Genomic DNA, 11,416 nt, shown 5'->3' on the forward strand with positions numbered 1-11,416 from the left:
TACATCATGTCTCTAAAATTAAAAAGACAGACTTGTGAGGGACAACTTAAATAGATGATTACACTGCAAACAATCAGATCGTTCGTCTACAATATCGAATTAAAAATTGTATTCCATGGTCACCTTAACAGGTATACTATGTAAGTCATCCTTGTAGTTTGCGAATAGTTGACTCATTGGCAAACATGTCATATTTACACATGTTTATATACTATATATGAGAATTAAACTTCGGTATATAAAGAAAGAGGAGTGCTCTATACATGTAGCATAAATGTAAGAAAGACACATCAATACGGGTTTATAGATTCAAGTAGTCATTGTACACAATGCAGTGATGTTTTTATGTAACAGTGAATACCATGGATTACGACATTTCCACATGTCATTTCTATTCGATATATTCATGGTACAATATGACCCCTTTCACCACAAAATGAGCATATTAAAAAAAACATCCATTTTACTGCATTTTAAATACATTCATGGTCATGAACTGCGAAAAAATGTAGACGGCGAGTTCTATGACAAAAAAGCGCATGCAAATCCAGACGCAGAATAACTCGATAAACTATGATCGTCAGAGGAATAAAATGCTAGATACATTTTCAAGGAAACATATTTCAGTCTCCATTCCGATATCTAATTGATATAATTATCTTTTGCCTCTTGGGTTTCTATGTTATTGAAACAGTTTCAATGTATGTTTAATGATAACTACTAAGTACATATTAGGTGACATGAGGAACTTATTTTTTCCTTTGAATTTTTAACCCCAAATATTAAAATATCAACTATTCAAATATCATTTTCAATCCCATGCGTTTTGTATTGCATGTATTAAAAAATTGAGCTAAGTTCTAAATTACTTTTAAATCAAAGGGATATTCAAACCCTATCACTTTAGTTTATTTAGCAAGTGACTGAAAGGAGAAGGTCTGGTTAGGACTAATTACTATTCTTCAACATTAAATTAAGGCAAAAGTAGTATACCGCTTTTCCAAATTCATAAATCGATAGAGGAAAAACAAATCCGAGTTACAAACCAAAACCGAGGGAAACGAATCAAATATAAGAGAACTACGACACAACAGAAACTCAACATTAAAATGTAACACACACGGAAACGAGCTATAATATAACTTTTGCCATTTCCCTGACTTGAAACAGGATATTTTAAGATAAAAATGGTAGGTTGAACCTGGTTTTGTGGCATGCCAAACCCCCCGCTTTAAGGGCAATGTTAATTATAACATTAAAATGACAACATTACATAACAGGACTACAATACAAATCAAAAACCAATTCTTCAGAGAACAATTGAAGGTCTTTCCACCTCGATAATAAGAATTAAATTTAAAAAACGATGTTAGAAAATGTCACTCCTTGTTGATGTAATTTGGTTCTTCAAATTGATATAAAAAATAAGATTAATAGGTATAGGCAGAAGACTTAATTGTTTTATTATGAACAGAAAATAATTTTTTTCAAAGGTCAAAATGTAGAACGTCAAATTGACCTTTGATCTTGACCTCAATTTCAAGGTCATAGGTCAGTGATCTCAAATCAAAAGACCCCAGGTCAATCATTTGTATGGTTGTGGAGAAATACTGATTTCAAATACATAAGGGGAGAAAACTCATAAAAGGGTTAACTAAAACACTTCGACTGAAATAGGTTGAAGTTTCGCCTTTTTGTAAACAGTAATTTGGCAAACAAATCATATCATTAACTGTAACAGTTTCTTTTGAATAATGTTAACAAGCAAAATTTAAAATTTATAACATGACCTTGACCTTCGACCTTGATCTTAATTTCAAGGTCATAGGTCAGTGAACTCAAAACGGAAGACCGGAGGTCAATCACTTGTATGGTTGTGGAGAAATACTGATTTGAAATACATAAGGGGAGAAAACTCCTATAAGGGTTAACCAAAACACTTTGACTGAAATAGGTTGAAGTTGCGCCTTATTGTAAACAGTAATTTGGCAAACACATCATATCATTAACTGTCACAGTTTCTGTGTAATAATGATAACAAGCAAAATTCAAAATTAAGAACATGACCTAGATCTTTGACCTTGACCTCAATTTCCTTCAAATTGATCAAGGACTTCATATCAAAAGTCTGTAGGCCTCTACGACTTAATACGTATGAATTTATCCAACAAATCGCCTATCTTTAATTTTCAAAGGGAAATAACTCCCATAAGATGTCTTCCGATCACTCAAGTCAAATAAACCAAATCATTCTCAAGAGTAGACGAACAATTTAGTGAAAACAGTTTGCTAAAATCTTTTACGGTTTTTAAAGATATGATGTTAAAGGATGAGTTTTGAAACCCCCATTACTGTACAACATCATTGGCCAAAAAATCCATTCGATATGTTGTAAGACAAAAAAGCATCTCAGACGGCAGAAGAAGAAAAGAAAAATAATCAGAAGAAAAACAAAAGGTCTTTCCACGAAAAGTGGAAAGACCTAATAGTCAGAAGAAAAACAAAAGGTCTTTCCACGAAAATTGGAAAGACCTATATAATAAATGGGAGAAAAGTACTGGTTATTGTAAAATATTTGGACTGACTTGGTCATAAAAAAAGCACAAATTCCAGTTAAGGTATGACCAATCTATAAAACATGATATTTCCTTTTACCCGATAACTGGTATGTTCTTAGCGATCTAGAGTAAAATTAATCCGAGCTATAAATCGGAACGATTAACAGGCGTGATGTTTTCTTCTTTTTGCCTACGCCGTTTTGCTTGATGACGTTTTGAGTCTAATCCAATATTCCTAATATTTGTTTTTTATCAACAGAAGAAATCATAAAGGGCCATAATTTAAAACGAATGAGAATAATGGACAAAACAAATAAAACCATAATGAAAATGGCATAAAAAAATAAAAATAAACAATTGAAGGTCTAGGACCTACACCCTTATGTGTTTATCGGTTTAACTGTTTCTCTGTGTCTTAAATGGTACTTCTAACAAATCATAACAACAATTATTTTACACGGGGGACTAGTTTCCACTTTGAATCTTTACATTCAACAATTGAAGTATCAACTATAATAATTGTAATTTTATTTTCGATCTCAAGAGTTTTGTTTCGCATGCATCAAAGACAAAGTAAAGTTTCATTGATTCTCTAACGCAATTAATAATAAACAAGAGGCTCTCAAGAGCCTGTGTCGCTCACCTTGGTCTATGTGCATATTAACAATGGACACAGAATTTTTTGTGTTTTGGTGATTGTGCTGTTTTTGTAGATCTTTCTTTACTGAACATCCTTGTTGCTACAATTATCTCTATCTATAATGAACTTGGCTTAGTAATTACAGTGGAAAATATTTCCTTAAAATTTACAAAAAGTAACAAAAATTTATGAAAATTTTTAACAATTGACTATAAAGGGCAATAACTCCTTAAGGGGTCAATTGACAATTTTGGTCATGTTGACTTATTTGTAGATCTTATTTTGCTGAACATTATAACAGTTGATCTCTATCTAAAATAATATTCAAGATAATAACCAAAATCTGCAAAATTTCCTTTAAATTACTAATTCAAGGGCAGCAACCAAACAACAGGTTGTCCGATTTGTCTGAAAATTTCAGGGCAGATAGATCTTGACCTGATAAACAATTTTACCCCATGTCAGATTTGCTCTAAATGCTTTGGTTTCAGAGATATAAGCCAAAATCAACATTACACCTCTATGTTCTATTTTTAGCCATGGCGGCCATCTTGGTTAGTTGGCCCGGGTCACGCCACACATTTTTAAAACTAAATACGCCAATTATGATTGTGGCCAAGTTTGGTTAAATTTGGCCCAGTAGTTTCAGAGGAGAAGATTTTTGTAAAAGATTACAAAAATTTACGAAAAATTGGTCAAAATTGACTATAAAGGGCAATGAAAATTTTGGTCATGTCGACTTATTTGTAGATCTTACTTTGCTGAACATAATTGCTGTTTACAGTTTATCTCTTTCTATAATAATATTCAAGATAGTAACCAAAATCTGCAAAATTTCCTTCAAATTACTTATTTCGGGGCAGTAACCCAACAACTGGTTGTCCGATTCATTTTTGAGAGTTTCAGGGCAGATAGATTTCCACTTGATGACCAATTTTACGCAAGTCAGATTTGCTCTAAATGCTTTGGTTTAAGAGATATAAGCAAAAATCTACATTTCACCTCTAGATTCTATTTTTAGCCATGACGACTATCTTGGTTGGTTGGCCGGGTCACGCCACACATTTTTTAAACTAGATACCCCAAAGATGATTGTGGTCAAGTCTGTATTAATTTAGCCAAGTAGTTTCAGAGGAGACGATTTTTGTAATAGATTATTAAGATTTACGAAAAATGGTCAAAAATTGACTATAAAGGGCAATAACTCCTTAGGGGGTCAATTGACCATTTCGGTCATGTTGACTTATTTGTAAAACTTACTTTGCTGAACATTATTGCTGTTAACATTTTATCTCTATCTATCATACTATTCAAGATAATAACCAAAAACAGCAAAATTTCCTTAAAATTACCAATTCAGGGGCAGAAACCCAAAAAGGGTTGTACGATTCATCTGAAAATTTCAGGGAAGATAGATCTTCACATGATAAACAATTTTATCCCATGTCAGATTTGCTCTAATTGCTTTGGTTTTTGAGTTATAAGCCAAAAACTGCATTTTACCCCTATGTTCTTCTTTTAACCATGGCGGCCATCTTGGTTGGTTGGCGGGGTCACGCCACACATTTTTTAAACTAGATACCCCAATGATGATTGTGGCCAAGTTTGGTTTAATTTGGCCGAGTAGTTTCAGAGGAGAAGATTTTTGTCAAGGTTAACGACGACGGACGACGGACGACGGACGACGACGACGACGACGACGGACGCCAAGTGATGAGAAAAGCTCACTTGGCCCTTTGGGCCAGGTGAGCTAAAAATGTAATCTTATAATGCATTTTGCAAGCTGTTGATGATTGTCATAAACAAGTCTATTCTCGGATACGGTTTAAGTATATAATTCGCTCTTGATGGCACACAATTTTAGAGAATAGATCTCTACACACAACATTTGTTGTTGCTCTTATCTACATCTAGTGACAAAGATATGATGCATTTTCTGAGCGAGACAAAATTTAAGGATGTCCCATGTGGGTTGACCTGTATGAAAGGGGAAACTGTAGGCTGCATCATATACCAATTTTACATATTTATTTATAGAATATGTTTTGTTGCAATATAATAAATACAAAATTAATATGAATTACATTGATTTTTTAATATTTGTTCGCTATTATCAAATCTTTTTGTATTGAACGCATTGTAGAGCAAAGCTTTACGCAAATGTCACTGTGTAAATTTTATTACACAACAGTTGTACTTAATTAAAAAAATTTCATAAGAAAATCTAAAAAAAATGAATTACAATGCAAAGAAAAAAAATCGCTCATACAATATATAAAGCTGAAAACACCCATAAAATACTTTTTGTTCACTGATTGCATAACGTTTACAAAGACTCATCAGTGACCTTCGAATTGAAACAGTTTAATTTTCAATGCACATTTTGTAATTATCCCTCAGTGTCATTTAGTCTTTGGCGAATATTTGTCTCAATGGTAATAATACCACTTGTCCTTAATGTTTCAATATACCATACAAGTTTAACCTTCTCAAATGGTACGCATCCTGTGCACCACCCTGAATCACGATCCAACAGGAAGCAATATCATTGATAGCATCTTGAAATCCCATACTGTAATGTGATATCTTCTACTGTCGGGAGCATGTTCCCAATATGATATCCCATTCTAGCTACTCCTATATATTCACATAGTACAGCAACCAATCAGAAGCAATATTTGTATGTTATGATATTAAGACGGCTTGAATATCCAAACAAAACTGATAGAAAGACTTAAATATTCTACCTTGGCCCTTAAACAAGGAATGTTACTAATAAATAAAGGGTGGAATATTCATTATCTTTAGCACAATCTCTTTGGTTTTATTTTCAATATATTTAAGGTACAATGTTAAAAAAATAAATGTATCATACTTTAACATTTACACATCCTTATCAATCCATTGTACACATGTACATGATATGAATTTGGAAAAATGATTTAAAGCGAAGAAGATGTAAATGTCCATTATATGACCCATACCTCAAATAATGCAGCGAACATATCGCGACAAACGGTATATGTAAGAGGAATACAATGTTAGATATGATGTTTTAAATATGAAACATTCCATTCGTAATTTCATTATTGATTATCTAATTGATATAACTAATTTCTTCCTCGTGGGTCTGATTGTGTTGAAACAGTTTCCCTGTGTCTTTAGTGATAGCTATAAAACACACATTACGTTACACGAAGGATTAATTTTCACTTTGATTTAATAACTGAAACATTAAATATTCACATTTATTTTTTCTGTCTCAAGAGGATTTTTATCGCATGAATCAAAATTAAAGCAAAGTTTTCGTTGATTCTGTCCTTAAATTAAGAGGTAATTTGAAACGTATTCTTCTTAATCCATTAAGTAAATTGATACTTATTATCGTAACATCTCAGCTCCTTTGTTCTAAGGGATGATCTGAGCCTGATCACCCTACCAGATCACCCCAGTTTGAGTGTCTTTGTTATGCATGCTTTCCTTTTTTTCTGTAACATTTTGGCGGGAATGTATAATCCACTATAAAACTTATAATTAATTATGCGAAAAAGAATATCTATCAAAATTCACGTAGAAAAAATCCAGTGTATATGCTGGGATTCGAACTCAAAACCTTTATCATATCAAGCCACGACATATACACTAAACCAGGACGACTGGATACGAACTAACAGTAATTTAACATGCTCAGAGGAAGCAAGATATTTTTATAAGTTGGGCGAGTTGGCAGACCTTTATTCAGTGGGTTTCAACCTTTTCGTTAATTAGTGAGTTGCCTGACTGATTGTTCAATTTGATTTTACACTTTTTAAAAATTGGGCGAGTCGGTAGACAAGAGTGGGGCGATTTTTTATTAAGTGGCGATATAGTAGCATATTAATCTATTGTAATAAAAATTCATAATATCTAATAAAATTTGTAGATTTAGCTAACAAGGTCCTTATATTTGGATAAAGTAACATTTGTTTATAGTGGAAAGTTGTTTTATCGTTAAATAAGCTACCATTAAAAAATGCTTGCTAGTCTCTCTCTGTGATTACCTTTAGATAACTCTGGTTCATTTCCCAATCAATCTATCATGAAGGGAAGATAAATAATACGAATTTCAATCATAGTCTTTTTCAAAATTGATGAACGGTTCTTTATATTGGTATGTAATCATTTTAAACGTTTCAAATTTATGAAATTATATTCGTACATTAATGTTTTTGATACACCAATAACAAAAACTGAAATATATTGAATTGATACATTATGTAACTATTCAAATTTATATCAGAAACCTAAACTTAATTATAAAATAATGAACCTGTTAAAGGGAGACAATACTCGCATAACTTTTTCGAATTGGCACATAATACAACGGAATGTCACTCTTGCATACAAATGGCACATCAATATAAATAATTAACTGTGCAATCGCGCTCCACCTTCAATGATGATTCTAAATTATAATTATAACCAAAAGTTGTTAATCTATAGATAGTAAAGACTAATGAAATCTAACCCACTGTTGAAATATTTCTTTGCATTTTTTTTAAAACTTCCTCGGTAAAATGCTTGAGCCACTTGACTTTCATAGCTCATAATTAACGTTTTTACACAATACTTAAATAAAGTAGCTAAAGATTATTCGCTTCTCAAAGTGTAAGACACAATAAAAATCGTATGCTTGCACCATCTTACCCAAAAACAGATTTAATTAAGTTCTGAACATTTCGACATTTCTTCGTTAAAACCGGTTTTAAACAAATCACAAGTACGTGTTAAGATCCGACTAAATACCCATATCCAGATATCGTCAGGTAAATTTGCTAGATATAGTGAGGGCCCATTGGCAAGTGGGGCGAGTTGACATTGTTTGATAACTACTCATCGTGTTCGGGGATCATAAAGAGTATACAACATATAGTAATGTATAAAGTATATTATAATAGTTGCGTGGTGTTCTAAACTAGATGTTATGAATTGTAAATGGTTTTTCGTCTAATCTAAAACATCCGGGATGTAAAATAGTCATCCCAGTCGGACTTGGTGTGTCAGCGTTAGAACACACTCTGGCCTCCGGCCATCGGGGATGATCTTACACTGACACAACGCGTCCTTGTGGGATAACTATTACTAAAACTTCAAACTGCTTTGATTCGAGTACAGCTGGTGAGTCTTATGACTGGTGACAGTTGTTCAGTGGTTGGCATTTACCGATGATTGATTCGTAAGTTTTTTTCGTTTCTTGTTTTTATCTAAAAGTTAGAACGTTGCTTTTTCTTTTTGAATCATTGTTTTACACTATTGATATCGTGACCTTATATAGCTTGCTATTCGGTGTGAGCCAATGTTCCGTGTTGAAGGTTGAACGTTGTTGTGTAACGGTTTATTTTTACACATTGTAACTTGGGTGGAGAGTTGACGCTGATACCACATCTTCTTATTTCTATAGACTGCAAAACGGATATGTGGAATACCAAAATATAACCCTGATATCTTTAATGAACTTCATAAAATATTTATTATAAATATGTAGGTATAAGATAATAAATTTATGTAGAAATAAATCTAACTAGGCATATTATTGAAATTAATATATCATATTGCATGAATCATACTAGTCTTATACTAGATCCTCATAAACAATGTTGAATTATTATGAAAGTGAGTATGTAGATCACGTGTATGCTTGTTTGTTTATGTTTGATATCAAAGTATATTTGAATGGTTTCTGGTCAAATATTGAGAGATCAAATGTACCCGTCATCGTCTATGTCAAGTTAGATTTAACCAATCATTACCCGTCATCGTCTATTTCAAGTCAGATTTAACCAATCATTACTACGCATTTAAGTAGGAGCGCGAATAGTATCCATTTTCTAAAATGGTCAAATCAAATATGTATATGGACATTAAATTATATTGAAACCATTCATACGTATAATTAACTCTTGGCAATTGTGTTGGTATATTCTATTTTTTGTATTATATTTTATTGATGTTATACCGTTCAATATATTACGTAATAGACGGAGTTATCAAACTGGAAATGGAATTGAAATTATCAATTATTTACAAACTTAAATGACTTATTTTGTATTTGTCCTTTACAAACTATAGCAAAGGTTGTTATACATTTCTGCTGTGTTACACATATATACATCTTTTTTATGTGCAAAACATATATTTCTATTCAGATCTACTTTATCACAAATCATATTAAATGCAATTTAGAAGGGGCTTCTATATAGATAAATTACTGAACATACAACAAATTAACAGGCATACATACAACAACAGATGACTTATGAGATGCAATCGAATGCAACTTAATCTCTGTTTGGCATACTTTGTCTTACCAAATTGTTGCATCGACTAAATATCGTCAATATGAAAGTACAAAAACTGGGTGCATGATTTCAAAACCACATTTAATAAGATGAACATAAAATATAATTTGAATAAAATTGATAATGAATGCAAACATCAATATCAAGTAACAGTTACGATTAATGTTTGTTTTTAGTTTTCATACCTAGTTGTTAATTAAATTAAAATTCGTTTTTATAGTAGTACATCAGATTCGATCTGTAAGTTGGTTGTCCGTACTGTTCGTCTGTATCAAATGATAGTCGCATTTGTCTCAGTAGAAAGTAAAATCACAAAAATACTGAACTTAGAGGAAGATCAATTGGGAAAGTCCATAATCACATGGCAAAATCAAATAACAAAACGCATCAAAAACGAATGGACAAGAACTGTCATATTCCTGACTTGGTACAGGCATTTTCAAATGTAGAAAATGGTGGATTAAACCTGTTTAGCAATTATACATGGTTTTGTGACAAATGGCACTAATCCTTATCTGGAAATGACATACACAATGACACGTTTTCATCTACTTCTATGTGAGCGGTACATAACAAGGGACCAACAGGCCACAGTCCTGAATTCCATTCTTTAATACAGATGTTTCAATTATGATGTGCAATGTATTTTGTCTCATCCAGTGATATTCAAAAACATAAGAGTATGAAATAAAAAATAAAACAAATAAAGCAGAAACTTATTGTTACACTTGTTATATCTACAATAATAGTTAGATCGCAGGATACTTTAACATATGCAGATATGTTTATAGATCTCAATAACGCTATCCCTTTTGACATGGATGGCCCGACCATGAAAATAAAACTTAAGATAAAAAAAAAAACAAAGAAAAGAAGACGAATAAATAGAATTAACTGTCGTATCTGCAATTGCTGGATTTTTTTTTAAAGTTCCTTGAAAAGAAATTATTCTTTTGAATTAAAATTCTTTTGTTTTATAACGCTTAAAAAGTTGTTTCAAATTTGAAGTGATCTTGATTCAACGTTGTGTTCGAAAGCACACATTGTATTTTAAAATTGTATTGGGCACTTTTCAAATAGTAAAAATATCATTCATCAACAGTGTTCGTTTTATACAATAAAAATAAAAAATGTTTTTTTCAACAGTTAAACAAAAATAAAAGACGATATTATCACGATTCTCTTAAAGACAGTTTGATTAAGATAAACATACCTCAATGCAACTTGTATTCTTTGTTAATCCAATAAAGCCTCAACACCTCTCTTATTACTAACATTTCTGATTGACAACAGTCATGTTTCTAATTTCTTATTTCAACAATAATCATATCTATAAGACGGCAGAATGACAGTGCTACTTTATCCCGTTGGTAGCTAGTCGATCAGAGTTATCCGTTAAGCATTTGAGGTCTGATACACCAATGTTTTTAGTTCGTCATGGTCTATTTTAAGATTTTTTTTCTGTTTTATATCAAAGAAAAAATAAAAATATTTTCTTGATTTTTGTAGCAACTAATTGTCACTAACGTACGGTTTTGATCAATTAATAACGAAGCAGCTTGATACCGTAGGCGATGCGCGATAATTAATTGAGATGACTCAAAAGATAAAATTGAACTTAACAATCTGATTTTTGGTATGAATATTCCCTAATTAATTGATTTATCGACAGACTACGGTGACAATTACCAGAGATGTTTTGTATTACTACGCGCAATTTCTCAAGCAACACATAAAAAAATGATCATATTATCGATCACTCCCAAGAAAATATTCGACATTGCTTTAGATATTATAGATTCAGAACTAGTAGTTTATTACTTGGTCTTTGTTATGTTTACATATTACTAGCTTGAAATCAATATGCTGCAAGCGAATTC

At 31.9% G+C, this 11,416-nt stretch overlaps 1 protein-coding gene across 1 annotated transcript in view; it reads right to left on the minus strand.

Annotated features, from left to right (window-relative positions):
• LOC139481781 (uncharacterized) overlaps positions 1–10,910 on the minus strand; it is a 72,487-nt gene extending 61,577 nt beyond the window's left edge. The window contains exon 1 of the mRNA XM_071265282.1: positions 10,750–10,910. The gene's annotated coding sequence lies outside the window, so the exon portion shown is untranslated. The remainder of the gene's footprint in view (positions 1–10,749) is intronic.
• Positions 10,911–11,416: the final 506 nt, after the last annotated feature.

This window comes from Mytilus edulis, chromosome 7 (assembly GCF_963676685.1).
Source record: "Mytilus edulis chromosome 7, xbMytEdul2.2, whole genome shotgun sequence".
NCBI classification, from domain to species: domain Eukaryota; kingdom Metazoa; phylum Mollusca; class Bivalvia; order Mytilida; family Mytilidae; genus Mytilus; species Mytilus edulis.